The 19,591-nt window shown below is 39.2% G+C and overlaps 1 protein-coding gene across 3 annotated transcripts in view; it reads left to right on the forward strand.

The window, feature by feature from the left end:
* The window catches only part of FRMD4A (FERM domain containing 4A), a 681,483-nt gene that overhangs the window by 150,872 nt on the left and 511,020 nt on the right, over nt 1–19,591 (forward strand). The window contains exon 1 of one of the 3 annotated variants that reach the window (XM_066279111.1): nt 2,092–2,112. The exons of the other annotated variants lie outside the window; for them this stretch is intronic. The gene's annotated coding sequence lies outside the window, so the exon portion shown is untranslated. Of the gene's footprint in view, nt 1–2,091; nt 2,113–19,591 lie in introns of those variants that run through there. 3 annotated transcript variants of the gene reach the window in all.

Genomic DNA, 19,591 nt, shown 5'->3' on the forward strand with positions numbered 1-19,591 from the left:
AGATAGGGCAGCTCTGATTTATTGGCACAACCAAAGAAGCCCTAAATCTGAGATTCGTCTAGTATTGGTAAATGGCAATTGCTGTTCTAATAGCTCATTTTGACAACGTAGTCTCTCCCCAATGCTATTTTGCAGTTGTGATTGGTACAGTGCAGGAGCTCTGGTACAAGCAAGCATATTTGGTGGGATGAATTTGGCCTCGATAGTGAAAGCTGATGCTTACACACAAAGAATGGATTAGCTCAGTGCTCCCATTGTGAAGAAGGGGCACAGTGTCAGGTCAAAGGGAACATGTGGACACAGGGAAACACGGCATTTCTAAGTGGTTAATGTGGTTATTTTCCACACTTTCCTCCCAGTCAATTTAACATTAGTCTTGAGTTTCTTTTTGTTGCCATTCCAAGTGTGGTTTCAGATCTATCCCTTTTGTTTAACTGCATTCCTGTAGGGATTTTCTATAGCGAGTTGCTGCAGATACTAAGGCATTCTGTGTGGAGGCATTACCAGTCTCTACATAAGGGAATTTCCTCCACTTCTCCCCAGAGAACAGTCCAAGTTCTTGACTCTGTTGCCCACAATTATGTGAGGCCTCCAGAAACTCTTCCTCTGAACCACACTTATCTCTTAAGTTTCTGGTTACATACCCAAGGTGTTTTTGTTGTTGTTGTTTTTAAATCAATACCTAGGTATTCCAGAGATATTTTTACCTTAATATAAGCATGACATCATTGCTAGCTGCTCCTTTCTCTTTGTCCTCCATCTCACCAAGGGCCAGCCTCCTCCATCCAGGTTCAAGCCAAAGCCCTAGGTCTTCACACACCTCTCTGTTGCCCATACTCTTCATATCCCATCAGTTTCCACATCCTATTATTTCATTTCTTCAGTATATCTTGGATCTGTTCCTTCCTTTTCATCCACACAGTTACAGTTCTGGTGCAAGTGGCCGTCTTTTGAATGAATTCTTGCCATAGTCTCCTAGTTGGGTTTCTGGGGTCCACAACTCACTCCCTCTAATCCATCAATCCATTACTGTTCTTAAACAACAGATATGATTGTGTGATATTTCATCTCAAAATTCCCTCTACTGTGATATCCAGGCCCTTTGTAATTAGGCTCCTGCCTACCTATTCAGTCTCTGCTGCTGCCACTGCCTTTAGGGATATTATGCTTATTATTGATGCTTCACCAAAAATCTATGACATCCCTGGCCCCCAGGCCTTTGCACATTCTGAGTCTTATGTCCAGATTTCTGCTCTTCTCTTGTCTTCCTGGAAATTCTATAGCCCTCTCAAAGTTGACTTAAGTGTCACTTCTTTCATGAATCCTTCCATAACTTGAGGGCAGACTTAGGGTCACCTTTTCCCAGGTCTCCACAGTTGTGCCCATTACCCCTCTCCCATACATACACAACACTTGCTACTTACGGACATAACAGGTAGTTGATAAAACAGATAAAACTGTCATTTAAAGATTAAGCTCTCAGAATCGTCCCCCATGAATTATAAATTTGTTAGATGCACAGTTAATGTTTCATTAATTAAATATTGGCCTCCCGTTCTGTGAGTGCCATAACATATAAGACTGATATTCACCTACAGATGTGTGGGTGTCAGATGCCTCAGACCAGGTTCACCTCAGCCAGAGAGGTGGGCTCACCTGACGCAGGAGCCGTGTCAGTATGGGAGTTGGCTGGGCTCCAAGATGATGGGGACAATGATGCCCTCTGCTGACAGTTGGTGTTATTAGTGCATGAGTGAGGTGTTTTCACCCCGTTTTAAAGCTGAGAAAACAGAACCTCAAAAAAGTCAAGTAACTTTCCCAAGACCCCATAGTCATTGAGGGAATAGAGCCAGGATCCGAACCCTTATTTGGCCACAAATCCCACACTCATTCCACTGTCCCAAATGTCTTCCAAATTTTTCTTGTTGGTTGTATTCTTTTTTTTTGTATTCTGAGTGTGGTATACAGGAGACACAGTTTCTCAGGAAAAAGAATGAAGGGTGAGCCAGATAGCAGTAGGTCCTGGGCTGCATGTGAACACAAAGGGACCACAGAGAAGACTCAAAGGCTTTCTATGCAAGGTCCAGATTGCACAACATCCGAGCAACTGCGGTATGTCCCCTTGTGAGACTGCTTTGATGTACAGGACCTTTTCTGAGAAGCATGGGGGAATTCTCTTCCAACTTAGTTTTACATTCAGGTTACACTTTTGCTGCAGCTTTTGCACCTGAACCCCAAAGCTCCCAAGGGGTGGTGAGCTTTAGCAGTGAAGGCGTGCGTGTCTTCCACTGTGCTGTTCCCAGGAACTTTGCCTCTATCAAAGAAATGAGCCACCACCAACAGTGACACCAGCTATTTTCTCATGGGTGTATCTGCTTTAAGACAACACTTATCCAGGCTTGGCCAGATAGCTCAGGTGGTTAGAGTGTTGTCCCAAAGTGCAGAGGTTGCCAGTTTGATCCCTGGTCAAGGCACATACAAGAACAAGCAACAGGTTGATGTTCCTCTCTCTGTCTTTCTTTCTCCCCCCCCCCTTTCTCTCTCACTAAAATCAATCAATAAAGATTTATTTTTAAAATAACACTTATCAAGATTGCTGTTTCTTTTACTTGCAAACTAACGTTTTCATGGAGATAAGTCTTCATAGAATAACAAGTAGGTAAATAAGCCTGTTTGATGGAGAAATCTAATGAGATCATCAGGCAAGGCTTGTGCTCAGCTTTACAAACTATGTTCCAGTAGTCTGTGGACACTTCAAAGGTTTCCATTGAAGAGTTTTCCAAGCAGAATTGAGTATTATGTAAGGTGACTGGCTTGCTAAAATGTTTTATGTATCATGACTTATTTGGGAAACATAAAACACATAAAAATTATAGATCTATGTATGTATCACCTGGCTTAAAAAATATAACATTGCTGAATGAGTTGAAGACCCTGTGTTACCTTCCCCATCACTTCCCTCTTCCTGCCTCCCAGAGGGGATGCCTATCTTGAATTTTGTATTTATAAGCTCATATCTTTATTTATATTTCTATTACCAATGTTTGCAATAAAAATAAATAGTCTATGTATATTTTAGTGCTTTCCAGAAATGGTACCAAGGTATATGTATTCTAAGTGTATAAATTTTCTGCAACTTGTTCTTGCCACTAAAAAGTTTTTGTGTGAGTTACCACCATGAATGTGTTTAGTTGTAGTTCATTCATTCTCCCTCCTGAAGGAATTGGTTGAGCACAGCAGTACATGAATGTATCACTAGTCATATATTTATTCTCTTGCAGGTGAACAGTTCTCGCTATCTTTTTAATCATTGCAAACAATACTGCCATATCCATTCTTACTTATGTATCCTTGAGCTCATGGAGAAAGGTTTCCCCAGTGTCTATCTCTGGGAGGGGATCTGTGGACATTCCAACATTTATTAAATTTCTCTCCAAAGACTGTCTATTAAAAGACATTTTCTTTCCCTATACAACACCTCTGTCTTCACTGTGTTGTATGGTATGTGCAACTATGTATAATTAAGAATGATGCCATAAAAGAAACAGTGTATATATTCCCATTTACATACAGAAATTTATTACACTTGCATTACATCCTGCAAACAAAAATAAGAGAGATTTGATTACTTCCTTCCAAAACCTCCACTCACTGTCATTCTACTCTAACATGAACTTTTAATGTCATGGTCCCAGTAGCTCAGTGCCCTCCATAATGTGAATTTTGTTATATGTAAGGCGTTAATATATGTAGTTAATTAATATGTTAATTAATTATTAATTTATGTATTGATCATTAGTATGGCACAATCAGAAGTTACTTGATTTTTTTTTTTATTTTCACAAAATTCATAAAATTGTAAGGAAACCTACCAGACTCTGTTACTAAAACCAAGCCCATGTCTGTAAGGCCAGTAGCCACAGCCACCATCACAGCCACCTGGCCTGTGCAGGTTCATTGAATTTGGACAGATAGTAATGAAACAATAGAGCCAAGAACTGGTGGGGCATCAGCTTTACTCCTAGCTTGCACCGGTGGGCAAGAAATACACAGTGGGAAAACACTTCCCTTTCCATTCAGGGCTCCCAAAGCCACTGACTTATCTGAGTTTCCTAGAATCAAAGGTTTCTCCCTCACCAGTCTTATTCACCTCTGTTCCCCATCTCCTTCTTTCTGCACAACCTGCACAAACTGGCTTCTCCTTCAGCACTCTGCCATCTTGGCTGCTTCTCCTCTCCTCCACGTGGCCTTTCTCTGCTCTCCAGCATGGGCTCTTCTGCCCCATTTTATAAGTGTAGAAATCAAAACCTTCAATCCAATATACAAACAAGGAAGTCTCTGATACAAAGTCACTTATCTGAGGCATAATGGGATTCCTCACGAGAGTGCACTACCCCACATCATGCAACAGTCAAGGGTGTGGGAAAAAGCTTAGATTTGAAAAGATCTTAGTATTAAAAGGGTGGGAAAGGCTTAGTCTTAAAACTAAGCCTTAGGCTATGATGACCCTGCCTGCTTACAGCCTGTCCCCACACCCAATGCAAACTATAAGAGAGCAAACATCTATATCATATTTACAAACTTATTTGACCAACAATGTCCTTTAAGGCTGTCTAAAGAAGAATCTCCCTGTGGAAAATAGTAGCTATTACTTCATCTAATCCTTCGAGTTTTCCATTTTTTTCCTTGAGGTCCAGCTTCCCTGGGGATCACTCATTATTTATTGCCATCACTACTCAGCTGGCCTCAGGGACATGATTACAAGTACTGTTTTTCAGAGGGCTTCCACAAGAATTTTATTTTATGTTTCAACACAAAATTGTTCAAAACACAAAGAACAGGATGATAATTGTATACCATTCGATGACCACTTTATAGCCAAGCCCTGGCTTGCAATGTCACCATCATCATATTTCTTTCAGGCTAATGAAGAAAAAGTAGAGATTTACTTAATAATAAACTAGGTGGTTTTGCTAAATGTGGGCCAAGGACCTTTCCCTGTGTTATTAAAGGTTGTGCAGAGATTTGAGCAGGAAGAAAACGATAAAACTGCCTTCGCCCAGCACATGGTCATATAGGCATGCCACAGTCTAAAGCAGGGGTCCTCAAAATTTTTACACAGGGGGCCAGTTCACTGTCCCTCAGACCGCTGGAGGGCCGGACTATAAAAAAAAAACTATGAACAAATCCCTATGCACACTGCACATATCTTATTTTAAAGTAAAAACCAAAACGGGAACAAATACAATATTTAAAATAAAGAACAAGTAAATTTAAATAAACAAACTGACCAGTATTTCAATGGGAACTATGCTCCTCTCACTGACCACCAATGAAAGAGGTGCCCCTTCCAGAAGTGCTGCGAGGGCCGGATAAATGGCCTCAGGGGGCCGCATGTGGCCTGCGGGCCGTAGTTTGGGGATCCCTGGTCTAAAGACTCTGCCACGTGGGAGTCAGAACATGTCCATTCAAAAGCAGCTATTAACTGTATTTTTCTCTCCATAAGATGCACTTTTCTCCCAAAAGTGGAAGTGAAAATGCTCGTGCATCTCATGGAGTGAAAATACAGTATTTTATTAAATATTTTCACACACAATTTGGTTCAGAATATTTTTTTTCTTATTTTCCTCCTTAAAACCCTAGGTGCGTCTTATGATCAGGTGCATTTTATGGAGCAAAAAATATGGTAGTTTAAGGGGGAAATAACCATCATCACGTTAAATCAACAATGTTCATTTGAATTTTATTGAGATATATATGTGTGTGTGTGTGTGTGTGTGTGTATCTAATTTACAAATTTGACTTTATATAAGAACTCTAAGGATAAAGAGATTTTTTTTTAATTACTGACTATAGTTTATTTCTCCTCATTTCTTTGCCACAAAAGGTCACATACAAAAGCATTTTGCTTTTTTGCAGGGAGGGGGAGATTCTTTCTTTTTTTTTTCCAGTTATAGTGTGGACATGGTTCCAGGTGTCCCACTCAATGCCACACCCTCTACCCACTGCATTGTGCCCCCAATGCCCCAGGCAAAGTCTCTTTCCACCCTCCTCTTACCTCCTTGCCCTCCTCTACCTTCTTCCGTCCCCCCTTTCCCTCTAGGAATTTCAACCCTCTTCTCTGTATCTATGTGCTGTGTATATATAATTTGGCTGATCCCTTCACCTTTGATCCTGCCTCTCTTCCTCCTTTCCTCTGACAGCTATCTCTCTGTTCCCTATGATCTTGCTTCTGTTTCTGTTTTGTTCATCAGTTTATTACATTCATTAGATTCCACATATAAGTGAGATCATAAGGTATTTGTCTTTCTCTGCCTGGCTTATTTCACTTAACATGATAATCTCCAGGTCCATCCATACTGTCACAAAAGATAAGATTTCCTTTATTTTTCACAGATGCATAGTATTCCACTGTGTAAAGTACCACAGCTTTTTTATACACTAGTGCACTGATGGACACTTTGGCTGTTTCCAAATCTTGGCTATTGTAAACAGTGCAACAATGATCATGGGGGTTCATATCTTCTTCTGTATTAGTGTTTTGGGAGTCTTAGGATATATTCCTAAAGTGGGATAGCTGCTTCATAAGGCAGTTCCATTTTTACATTTTTGAGGAAACACTATACTGTTTTCCACAGTGACTGCACAAGTCTGCATTCCCACCACCAGTGCAGTAGGGATCCCTTTTCTCCACACCCTGCCAGCATTTGTTGTTTGTTGATTTGTTAATGAAAGCCATTCTGGCAGGTATGAGGTGATATCTCACTCTGGTTTTAATTTGCATTTCTCTAATAATTAGTGACATTGAACATTTTTTCATATGCCTATTGGCCATCTGTATGTTCTCTTTGGAGAAGTTTCTATTCAGTTCCTTTGCCCATTTTTAATTAGATTTAATTTAATTTTAATTACCTTCCTGGTGTTCAGATTTAGAAGTTTTTTTATAAATGTTGGTTATTAACTCCTTATCAGACATATCAGCAAATATGTTCTCTCACAGAGTGGGTTGTCTTTGTATTTTGTTAATGGTGTCTTTTGCTGTGCAAAAGATTTTTAGTTTGATATAGTCCCATTTGTTTATTTTGTCCTTTATTTCACTTGTGTGTGGAGATATATTGGCAAAAATATTGCTACGAGACAGTCTACTGCCTACGTCTGGAATTTTTATGGTTTTGCAACTTACATTTAAGTCTTTTATGCATTTTGAGTTTATTTTTGTGAATGATGTAAGTTGGTGGTCTAGTTTCATTGTTTTGTGTGTACCTGTCCAATTTTTCAAATGCCATTTATTAAAGAGACTGTCTTCACTCTATTGCTTCCTTTGTCAAATATGAATTGATCACAAAGGCATGGGTTTATTTCTGAGTTCTCTATTCAGTTCCATTGATCTGTATGCCTGTTCTTATGCCAGTACCAGGCTGTTTTGAGGACAATGGCCTTGTAGTATAACTTGATATCCAGAAGTGTGATACCTCCCACTTTATTCTTCATTTTCAAGATTGCTGAGGCTATTTGGGTTCCTTTTGGTTCCATATAAAATTTTAGAATATTTGTTCTATGTCTGTGAAGTATGCCCTTGATATTTTAATAGGAATTGTATTGAATATATAGATTGCTTTGGGTATCATGGACATTTTAATGATGTTAATTCTTCCTATCCATTAACATGATATATGCTCCCACTTGTTTTCATCTTCCTTAATTTCTATTTTTTTAAATGTCTTATAATTTTCCAAGTACAAGTCTTTTACCTCCTTGGTAAATTTTATTTCTAGGTACTTTATTTTCTGTTGTTGTTGCAATAATAAATGAGATTGTTTTCTTAATATTTCTTTCAGACAGGTCATTATTGGTGCATAAAAATGCCACTGATTTCTGAATATTAATGTTATATCCTGCAACTTTGTTGAACTCGTTTATCAGGTATAGTAGTTTTTTGCCCTTTATTTCTTTTTCTTGTCTGATTGCTGTGGCTAAGACTTCCAGTATGTCAAATAGAATGGTGAAAAGGGACACTCCTGTCTTGTTCCTGATATTAAGAGGATTGCTTTTAATTTTGCCCATGGAGTATGATATTGCCTGTCAGTTTGCCATATGTGATCTTTATTAACTTGACGTATGTTTCCTGTATTCCCACTTTGCTGAGGGTTTTGAAAATAAACAGATGCTAGGTTTTACCAAATGCTTTTCTGCATCTATTGATCTGATTATGTGATTTTATCCTTCATTTTATGTTATGAATCATGTTTATTGATTTGCAAATATTGTACCAGCCTTGCCTCCCCAAAATAAATCCCACTTGATCATTATGTATGATCATTTTAATGTATTGCTGGAGCCAGTTTGCTATTATTTTGTTGAATATTTTTGCATCTATGTTCATCAAGGATGTTGGCCTATAGTTTTTGTTTGTTTTTTTGTTTGTTTGTTTGTTTTGTAGTGTCTTTATTTGGTTTTGGCATTAGGATAATGCCTTGTAAAATGAGCTGGACACCTTTCATCCTCTTGACTTTTTTTGGAATAGCTTGAGAAGGATAGGTGTTAGTTCTTCTTTGAATATTTGGTAAAATTCATCTGTGGTGACATCTGGTCCAGGACTTTCCTTTGCTGGGAGTTTTTTGATAACTGTTTTAATTTTATTTGTTGTAATTGGTCTGCTCAGGTTTTCTGATTCTTCCAGGTTCAGTTTTGGAAGATTGCATGTTTCTAGGAATTTATCCATTTTGCCCAGGTTGTCCAGTGTTTGGCATATATTTCTTTATAGTCTTTTCTTACAATCCTTCATATGTCTGTGATGTCAGTTGTTACTTCTCCTCTTTCATTTCTAATTTTATTTATTTGAATCCTATCTTTTTCTTGATGAGTCTGGTTAATGGTTCATCAATCTTGTTTATCTTTTCAAAGAACCAGCTCTTGGTTTCATTGAGATATATATTAGAATATACATATATTATATATAATATATTATAATATATATTTAGACTATATGTCATTTATTTTCACTCTGATCTTTATTATTTCTTTTCTTTTATGTCCTCTGGGCTTTGTTTGTTGTTCTTTTTCTAGTTCTTTTAGTTGCAGGGTTAGAGTGTTTGAGATTTTTCTTACTTCTTGAGGTATGCTTATAATGATATGAATATCCCTCTCAGGACTGCTTTTGCTATGTCCCATGAATTTCGGATTGTTGTAATGTTTATTTTCATTTGTTTCAAGAAATTTTTTGATTTCTTCCTTGATCTTGTTGTTAACCCATTTGTTATTTAATAATATGCTATTTAGCTTCCAAGTGTTTAAATATCTTTCAGTTTTTCTTTGTGGTTGATTTCTAGTTCCATGCCATTGTGATCAGAGAATATACTTGATATAATTTCAATCTTCTTAAATTTTCTGAGAATTTTTTGTCTAACGTGTTCTATCCTAGAAAATGTACCTTGAGCACTTAAAGAAATGTATGTTCTGCTGTTTTGGGTTGAAATATTCTGAAGATATCAATTAAATTCAGTTGATCTAGTGTGTCATTTAAGACTGCTTTTTTTGTTGTTGATTTTGTCTGGGGGATCTATCCATTGATGTTAGTAGGGTGTTAAAATCTCCTATTATTATTGTATTGCTGTCACTCTCTCGCTTTATGTCCACCAACATATGCTTTACATATTTAGGACTTCTATGTTGGGTGCATAAATATTTACAATGGTTATATCCTCTTGTTAGATTGCTCCCTTTATTATTATGTGGTGACCCTCTTTGTCCTTTACTATAACCTTTTTTTAAAAAGCTGTTTTGTCAGATATAAGTATTGCTAGCCCAGATTTGTTTTTCATTTCCATTTGCATTGGATATTTTTTTCCATCCCTTCACTTTCAGTCTATGTGTATCTTTTGTTCTGAGTTGAGTCTTTTGTAGACAGCATATATATGGGTCATGTTTTCTTATACATTCAGCTACCCTATGTCTTTTGATTGGAGCATTTAATTCATTTACATTTAAGGTTATTATTGATTTGTATTTATTTATTGCTATTTTATTCATTAGACCTATAATCCTCCTTTTCTTTATTTCTGTTTTTCTTTCATCTTCTTATAGCAGGCCTTTTAACATTTATTACAATACTGGTTTGGTAATAATGAATTCCTTTTGCCTTTTTTTGTTTTTTGTCTGGGAAGCTCTTTATTTCTCCTTCAATTTTAAATGATAGCTTTACTGGATATTGTAGTCTTGGTAGTAGATTCTTGTTTTGCATCACTTTGAATAACTCTTGCCAATTTCTCTTAACCTGAAGTGTTTCTGTTGAGAAGTCAGATGTCAGCCTTATGGGGGCTACTTGTAGGTAATTAATTGCTTTTCTTTTGCAACTTTTAATATTTTTCCTTTTTCTCTTATCTTTGGCATTTTATTAATGATATTTCTGGTGTGGGCCTTTTTGGGTTTATCTATAATGGGACTCTGTGCTTCTTGAACTTGTGTTACTTTTTCCTTCATTAGTTTAGGGAAGTTTTCAGTTATGATTTCTTCAAACAAGTTCTCTATCCCTTGTTCGTTCTCTTCTCCTTCAGGAATCCCTATGATGTAGATGTTGTTTTTCTTCATGTTGTCACAGAGTCTTCATGTTGTCTTAGGTGTCTAAGAGTTTTATCAGCCTTTTTGAACTTCTTTTTGTTGTTCTGCTTCTGCTTATGTTTATCATGTCCTCTAAAATCTCTGATTTGATCCTTTGCTTCATCCAATCTGCTGTTTATTCCTTCTAGTGCATTTTCATTTTAGATATTGTATTTGCCATTTCTGACTGATTCTTTTTTATTGTTTCTGTGTCCTTTATAATGTTTACTAAATTCTCATTGTGACCATCCATTCTTGCTCTAAGATCTTGAGCATCCCTAATAACTATTATTTTAAATTCTGTATCTGGTAGTTTGGTTTACTTTCATTTCATTTCATTCTTTTTATGGTGACTTCTATTGTTGATTTTTTGGGGGTATATTTCCTTGTCTGACCATTTTGTCTGTGTATTAGGTGGCTCTACTCTGACTCCCAAATTTGTCATGATGTCTTTATGAGGAAGGTGAGCTCAGTGGTATTAACCTCTAGGCCACCTGAGCTCCTTGCTCTAGTAATGTTTCTTGAGGGTTATATTTACACTTCTGTTGTATGTGAGTCTTGAACACTATTGACCCTTTCATGGCTGGAATAAACCCTTCATGCTGGCTGACTCTAATTGTCAACCTTGATCATGTGTATTAGACGCTATGCAGTGTCTGTCCTATGGGGTGTAGTTGTTCTCAGCAGGGTCTGGTGCTTGCTGGACTTCTCCTTTGGGCTTGCTACTTATGTGGCTAGTTGAGTCTAGCATTGGTGCAGCCTACCTCCCACCACTCGTTGTGTTGATTTGGTTCCTCCTGGGTGGGATTCAGGTATGATGTCAGATGTTTGTAACCCACCATGGGCTACCATTCTGTTGACTGTTTGTGTCTGCATTTTCTTTACCTGGGTGTGGGATGGGGGAGGGGGCAACCTGTGTGTAAGGATCAGATTCCTTCTGCTTGGGGCTGACAGAAGCTCCATAAAAGGTCTCAAATTCCTTAAGATTTGCCTCTACTTTTCAGCTGCTCTACCTCTTCTTGCAGCTGCTTGATCTTCCTGCAGAGTCTTCTGCAGAAAGACTGTAGGATGGGCACAGACTGGCATCACGCCACCAAACCCTCTACAGTTTGCAAGCTTAGGGCAGTTGGGGTCAGAATGACAATGTTAGTGATACCTTCTACTTCAAGGGTTTCTTGGTCAGGCAATCTGTACAGGGAAAGAGGCCCCTACTCTAGAGCCTAATCCTTCAGCCACTGCTGGGTACTCTAATTCTATTTTTCCCCAGCAAGGTGAGAAGCAGGTTCAGATTGGGTATGGCCAACAGTCCTTTCTGCAGAAGTTCTTTTAGCTGGGAGCCACTGGACTCCAGGAGGGAGGTAAGAGAGACTTTCATAGGGGCTGACTGCCACCCAGAAGGTGGCTAAGCCCCATGACTGGTCCCAACAATAGGCTCCAAGGAGCTCATACTTTGAATGTCTGTGCTCTGAGCCTCTCTCCCTTTCCCCTGTGGAACTTAGCCCAACAGGGCAGGATATTCAGGTCTTGGGCTTGCTGACTGTGAAGCTCTACTTCGTCCCATGTATGTAAGTTGCTGTGCAGGTGTTGACCACAAAAAGCAGAATTTATCTCACCTGGGTTTAGTGCCTGATGAGCTCTCCCTTTGGATATGCTGCTAGAAAGACTAGTTGGTCCTACTCTGATGTCTTCCATAGCTGGCCACTGGATGTGTTGGTTCTGGGCCTCTTAGGAAGGAGCCTGATGCAGACCAGTCTTATATACTGCCTATGACTGGCCCTCAGCAACCTTTTTGTAGCAATAAGCAAGCCAGAGTTTGTGACTGTCACTGCTGGGCTTATCTGCACTTGGAAGGACTAAACTACACACCTAGGCTGGCTTTTATCAGCACTAGCCCTGGTGGAAAGTCAGCAAAAGGCCCAAGGTTCCCTGAGGTGGCATCCTGCTGCCTCTGTGTGCTGGCTGCTTCTTAGGCTCGGACTTTGAAAGAAACCTCTAGTAGAGTCTAGAGCAGGGGTCCCCAAACTTTTTACACAGGGGGCCAGTTCACTGTCCCTCAGACCGTTGGAGGGCCGGACTATAAAAAATCTATGAACAAATCCCCATGCACACTGCACATATCTTATTTTAAAGTAAAAAACCAAAACGGGAACAAATACAATATTTAAAATAAAGAACAAGTAAATTTAAATCAACAAACTGACCAGTATTTCAATGGGAACTATGCTCCTCTCACTGACCACCAATGAAAGAGGTGCCCCTTCCGGAAGTGCTGCGAGGGCCGGATAAATGGCCTCAGGGGGCCGCATGTGGCCCGCCGGCCATAGTTTGAGACCCCTGGTCTAGAGCCTGGGATAATTCAAGGATTATAAAGGTGGTGGGTGTGGCTCCCACCCTAGGGACCCAGGTGTCATTCTATCCTGAATTTTTTTATATGCCTCAGTAGAGTATGGCCACAAGGAGTCCAGTGTGTGTGGCCTCTGAAACCCAGAGATTTAGCCTGCCCACAGTCCAGACAGTTTCTGCTAAATTTCCCATGAGGTGGAAGCCCCAGTCATATTCTCAGAAAAGTGAAGGGAAAAGCTCCACCCTCAACATCAGACAACTAAATCACTATGCAACTCCTGCTCCCTGGCCAAAGCTGCTTACTTCTCAGCAGGGCCCAATCTCCATAGAGTGGGGCAAGGGAAATTCTTGAGGGTAGGGCAGTGCTTTGCTCCAGGCTGATGTCACACAGAGGGGCTACTTCACCTGAGAAAGACAGCAACTACAGGACAGTATTGGAATATGATTCAGCACAGAGGTTCCCTCACTTTTTCCCATTGACAAAGGCAACAGAAAGGGACCCTGAGGATGTTCCCTGTGGTGAACAGCAGGGTGAAGGAAGGGAGACAGGCACATGAAGTCTTCCTCCAGAGTTCTGTGTTCTTGCCCATAACCCCCCACTGCTCTCAGATAATTGACACTGGGAACAAGCAATTTTGGATGATTCCATCTTTTATACTGGTATGAACTCACCATAGGGAGGGCAAATAAGAATCCTATTTTGTACCAGTTCTCACTGGTTGATGTGGCTGCCTGGAGTCCTGTGTTGAATTTCCTGTGACTCTATCTGTGATGAATTGATTAAGAATGTCTGTCATGAGTGCAGAAAGAAAGTATTGGCACTTATATTTGGTACATACCATCTCTATCTTCTGACTTCATCAGAAAAGTCTTTTAAAAGACAACATAAACATTAGCATCTATATACAGCAGATATGAATCAAAGTCTATCCAAATATGCAGGTGTGCATGAATGTCTATTTCTTTATTTTCTTAAATTGAATTAATTTGAATCTAAGTCTTTATTCCTCTTGATTGGTGGGGATTTCAATCTCCTCACTATTCTCAGATTGTGCATAAATAAATGGGAAAGACCTCTCCACTTCAGTCCATTGTGGTTACCACTGACCACTCACTGTGGATTCTGCATGAGGGAAGTTGGGTAGTACTCTGCTTGTCTGCCTTGTATGAGACCCAGCAATTTTTTGCCACAGCCTGGAACCCTACTGCTCAGAATTAACATTTCAACAAGCTTATTGCTACCATATTCCCCTTGGATCATGTCTTTTCTCTTGAGTTCTACCAGAGAGTGGGGTTAAAGATCTCTACTATTCATGAACTATGAAATCTGACCTCCACCCCCTTTGCAGACTGGGGGAGTCTCTCTTCTCTCCATTTGTAAATGCACATGCCCAACAAAGGGTGTTCAAAGAGAGGATATTTGGCTTTAGGTGCTCCTTGGTCAGTGAGCCAAGATGCCAGCCAGCTGTTGTTATTTCAATTTCACAGACTGAGTTAATCTCTTTAGTTATTTAATGGGAGAAAAGGAAAATACCCTGGTTTGGGTACATACTTATTTATTTTCTGGCAAATTCTAGTTTATTGAAAGATAGCATAAATACATCATATTGCCTTTCCTTCATGCTGCTCAAAGTCCCATCCCCTCTCTCTTCACCCCCTGGGAATGCTAACAAAAGCTTTTCAACAAGCTTGGTTTTAGGAAAGTAGAGTTGGGACAGAAGCAAGCAATGGGCTGGGGTGGAAACTTTGCCTAAGTGAGGAGCACAGGGACCTGCTGCCTTCCTAAAACAAAGGGAAGAAAAATATAAGGAGAAAAATTAATTAAACACCTCCAAAATTTAGCCCACAGCATTTCTAAGAAATTTACCGTGGTAGTGGGAGGGAGAAAGAGCTACAGAGTGGGTGGGCTGCCTTCATTCAAGAAGATTCTGTTCCTTCAGTCAGACATGCATTCTCCTGCAATGGAAAAAACACTGTTTTGAGCATGGGGGTATACCAGCAAATAACCACCAGCACTACCTCATGGAGTTTCTAACTGAGAAGTCAAGGAATTTCAATAACCTCAGTCTTAGCCTCTGAGCAGCCTGTAAAATGCCTAAGCAGTTGACAAATCCAATACTTAGGATGTTAGGTGTGATTTTAACTGAGTTTTTTCTAGAAAAAGCCCATCTTCTACAATTACTTTGTCTTTCCATGAATGAGTATGAAATTGATGAAGTAATTTGTAGAGTAATTTTTAAAAGTGTTGATGTCTTTTCACCTGTGTCACCAGGGGAGGAAGACGAAGATGTGTAGTTTGCAGCTCCCTGCTGTGAGCATGTCTCCTAGAAAATCATGCATGGTGGAGGCCAGGAGGCTCTCTGGAACAAAAGGGGAGGAGTGAGAAATATGAAGGTGAATATGCATAAGAAAGAAAGAAAGAAATTAATGGCTGAGCCCCAATTAATAAAGAAAACAATCTATTCTTAGTGAAATCTTTTGGAACTGTTGATGAGGTCAAGGCGGGCTAGGGTGGGAGAAATAAAAATAAGTACATTGGCTAGACAAAATACAATCTAGTCTCATTGATATGCAAATGATTAAGCAATGTGCAAATGAACTAATAGCCGTTATTGCTACTTTGGCTTTGTGCTATAAATGGAAATAGCAACCTAATTATCATCTGAGAATGAAGCTGATACTACTTACACTGCTAGCAAGTCACAGGTGTTGGTTTGTTTTTGCTAATAGGGGCCATGTATTAAATGTGTGAAATGTCCCTCTCCTTCGTCTACTTCCATTTATAATCAACAGGATACACCTAGGACTTTAATTCAAGAAAGTTGGCTGGGAGGGGGATACCACTTGGGACATGAACATGAGAAGCTAACAGTCTGCACACACAACCTTTCTTCCACTCTTCTTGAGGGTGGTAAATGGACCTACATATTTAAGATGATGAGAGGGATATTTAAAATAAATTTACAGCAAACCCACTGGATATTTCGATGCCACTAATATAATATGAGAGGCATTCAGTTGCCTGATAAATACTGTAATTTATTTTTTCAGTTGTATTTCTTCTATGACATGAGTTTTCTGTGAAAGCAGTGGTCCCTGAAGGACTGGAGTTTAACTGTAAGCAAGTACAACTCAGTAAGTTTTAAGAACTTAGCATTTGACTTGCTCGTGATGTTTATGGGTGGTTCCTAGAATCACCCTTGTTGACGTTTTGTCATTTCTGTGCGTTAGTGTGTGAATTAGGTTTATTTTCAGTGATGTGGATACAATGCCATATTATAGCCTGTTTGTAATTACAAGTGTGTGAGTGTTTGCTTATGGCTGAGTATGTATATGGGAAGTAAAATCTTAGTGCAAACCGAAATACATTGATGCTATAAGGTCCTACCCCAGATCTTAAACATAGATAGATCTGTAAGTCCTCACAGAAACAAGGGGAAAGAAAATTTTTGTTTTCATTGTTTCTAAAAAGGAGGTGGGGTTTCTCTTGATTTTTAATCTCTGTGAGAATGTCTTTGTTCATTCATTGTTTGCAAAGGAGAGCTCCTGCTTGAGGTCATGGTCAAATCATGGCCATGAGTTTTGGTCAACTGTGTTGAAAGATGGAATGGTAGTTTCTATAATAGAGATGAAAAGAATAAAATACTCATGACATATAAACTCCCTGAAGCTCATAATCTGGAAGCTGAAGAAAGGCCGTTAAATTACTTTATTTTCTTTCAACATCTGACTATATCTCGTGGACTCCAGGATGTTAAATAGGGCGGGTACACTCTTCAAACTCACGGGGGTCTGGGTCTTCTTCAACACTTTCTCAGTAATATTGTACCAATTGCCCAATACACATTGATACGGAGTGTACTTCTTAAGGGAATCATAACAGATAACAGCCAACACTTTCAAGAGCATACATTGCTCTAGACAGGGTTCTAAAAGCTTACTGGAATTAAGTTATACTGAAACACCTTAAGGTAGGAATTATTTAGACCATCTACTCCTTTATAGACAAGGAAACCGAGGCACAGAAACATGAACTAACTGTGTCAACATCACATAATAAGTGAATGAGTCAAGATTTGAATCCAGGCAGAGTAAGTCCAGAGTCTGCAGCCTTAGCAATGCTCTATAGCATCTCTGGTGTGGAGTTGTTGTTTGGCCCCAGAATCTAAAGCCAATTAACCCATTTTAGGAATATAATGAGTACTTCTCAGAGTTGACCCTGGACCTTCTCACCCACCTGTCCTTTAGACTTTTACCTGTGCTGGCTCATGCACTATTCTTCATCTGTAGGCAGGCATAAGGAAAGGAATGCCTGTATCTTTTCCAAAAGGTAATATGTCCTAGGACTTCTAAATCCTGCAAACTCCAGGCCATCTTTCAGTGAACTGGCCTGTCTGGGATTCTGTTTATTTACAATACATATCTTTTTCCAAAATGGAGCTGAAACAGCTGATAATAAAAAGAAATGTATACATATGCTGATTAAATAAAAATAGAAAACTACAAACCTGAAAAGGAAATGAAGCAAATACATGATTATAGTTACTGTAATTAAGCATTGCATTTATTACTCTGTCATGTACTGTAACTGGTCACATGCAGAACTTCACATTTATTTTCAACCCACCAATAGACTCATTTTTACTGGGAGCCTGCCATGTGCCAGTAAGTGCTAGGTGCTCTAGCTGCGACAAAGACATTTAAGACATGGATGCATATTGACATTTAGCCCCTGGGAAAGGCTGGTATACATGAGCCAATAGCTGAGAACTAGATTGCAGATGGCACAGTGCCTTACTATATTTTATATGTTCAAACTAAGGATTCTGAGAGGTTAAAAACCATTCAGGTGTGGGAGAACTAATCCTTAACTTTCAGGATTCTAACAGGTATCAGTTACTTTATTATATCATATATGAATAATGGCCACAATAGAAGCCAACAGCTATATAAATAGAGAGTTGATCAAAATGCTAGATCTTGTTTTGCTATATATTATATTGTGTTGTGTTGCCTTGAACTGTATGTATTGTATTGTAATGTCGTTGGATTCGTAGATCTTCAGAGGAAATATCCATCCTGACTACCTTCCACACTATGTAGGAATCTTTTCCTTCCTATTTTATTCTTGTCACTTGATCATCTGGCTGTCACGTTCAACGAAACTGAGGAATGGTGACAAGTTTACTGAGCACTCTCTGTGAGCCATCTTTTATGCATTCCTCACATAACCATTCATTTGATCCTTCCAAGAGCTCTGTGAGGTAGGTCCAGTTACTGGCCACATTACTGAGATGAGAAAATTGAGACACAAAGATATTAAGTAATTTGCTCAAGATTGCATGATCAGCAGATAGCAGAGCTCTTAAACCAAATCTTTTGAGATGATTATCTTGTTTCTCCCCCCTTTTTTTAAGTGAGAGGAAGGGAGATAGAAAGACTCCCACATGTGCTTCAACCAGGATCCACCTAGCAACCCCTGTCTAAGGCTGATGTTTGAATCAACGAGCTATTCTCAGCACCCAGGACCAACACTTGAACCAACTGAGTCACTGGGAGAGGAAGAGAAACAGATGGTCACTTCACATGTGTGCCCTGACTGGAGATCAAACCCGGGATGTCCACACACTGGACTGACACTCTATCCATTGAAACAACCGGCCAGAGCTGATTATCTTGTTTCTTGATAGCACTGTTAGGAGAATGTTCTAAGTTTTATCTGAAAACTGTCTTTAAGTTTCCACAACTCATTAATCCTATTTTATTATATCAGTACCAATACATCCACTCCTTTTCCAAAATGAAAATACTCCTAGTCCTATGTCAGAGACCTTAAGTCTTGGCTTGTAAGGAAGGCAAACACACCCCCAATTTTTTGGATTAGTTTCTATCTCTTAGGCACTATAGTGAGAAACTGAGAGCTGTCTTCTGGATCAAGGCAGCATGATTTTAAATCATAGTTCTGCCATTGGCTTTGTGGACCGGATATATTGCTTAACCTCTCTGTGCCTCAGTTTTCTCATGTTGTAAATACAAATTTTACAGCTATAACTACTAAACTAGTAATTATATCTACAAAATAGCTTTGTCATAATGTTTTAATCATTTGTATATATAAAAATGACTGAGCACAATGCAAACAAATGTTAGAATTTTTGGGACCCTTCCCCTGAACCTGGGGGACATACACTTAGGGCTCAAAATTGAACATAAGGATCTGAGACACCAAGTCTCTCAACCTATAAATAAAACTCACTTTTATGAGTATTAGTTAATTGTATACATTATCTCAACATACAGAAGAGAGTGATGGGTTTATCTGGGGGAGGTTAATTAAGTGACTCTTCCAAAGTAACTCAGCAAATCAGGGGTAGAATTAGGGTTAGGATTCTAGTTTCCTGTGGTTTTCTTGCTTACTTTGTGGTTCTGATCCATGGTGTTACCATGCTTTTTCTATTTATATTTCTGCTGCTGGTCCTGGTATGCATGTGTGTGCGCTCTTTCAGTGTAAACTTATGTCTGTTCATGGCAACACTATCCTCTAAGTTGCCCCAGGAATGAACATTGCAGTGACTTTGGATTCCTTTCTCTCTTCTCTGCCACCAAAACCCACACCCCCAACAGTTTCTCCAGGCCTTGGTGAAATGAAGGA

Source organism: Saccopteryx bilineata, chromosome 5 (assembly GCF_036850765.1).
Source record: "Saccopteryx bilineata isolate mSacBil1 chromosome 5, mSacBil1_pri_phased_curated, whole genome shotgun sequence".
Taxonomy (NCBI): Eukaryota; Metazoa; Chordata; class Mammalia; order Chiroptera; family Emballonuridae; genus Saccopteryx; species Saccopteryx bilineata.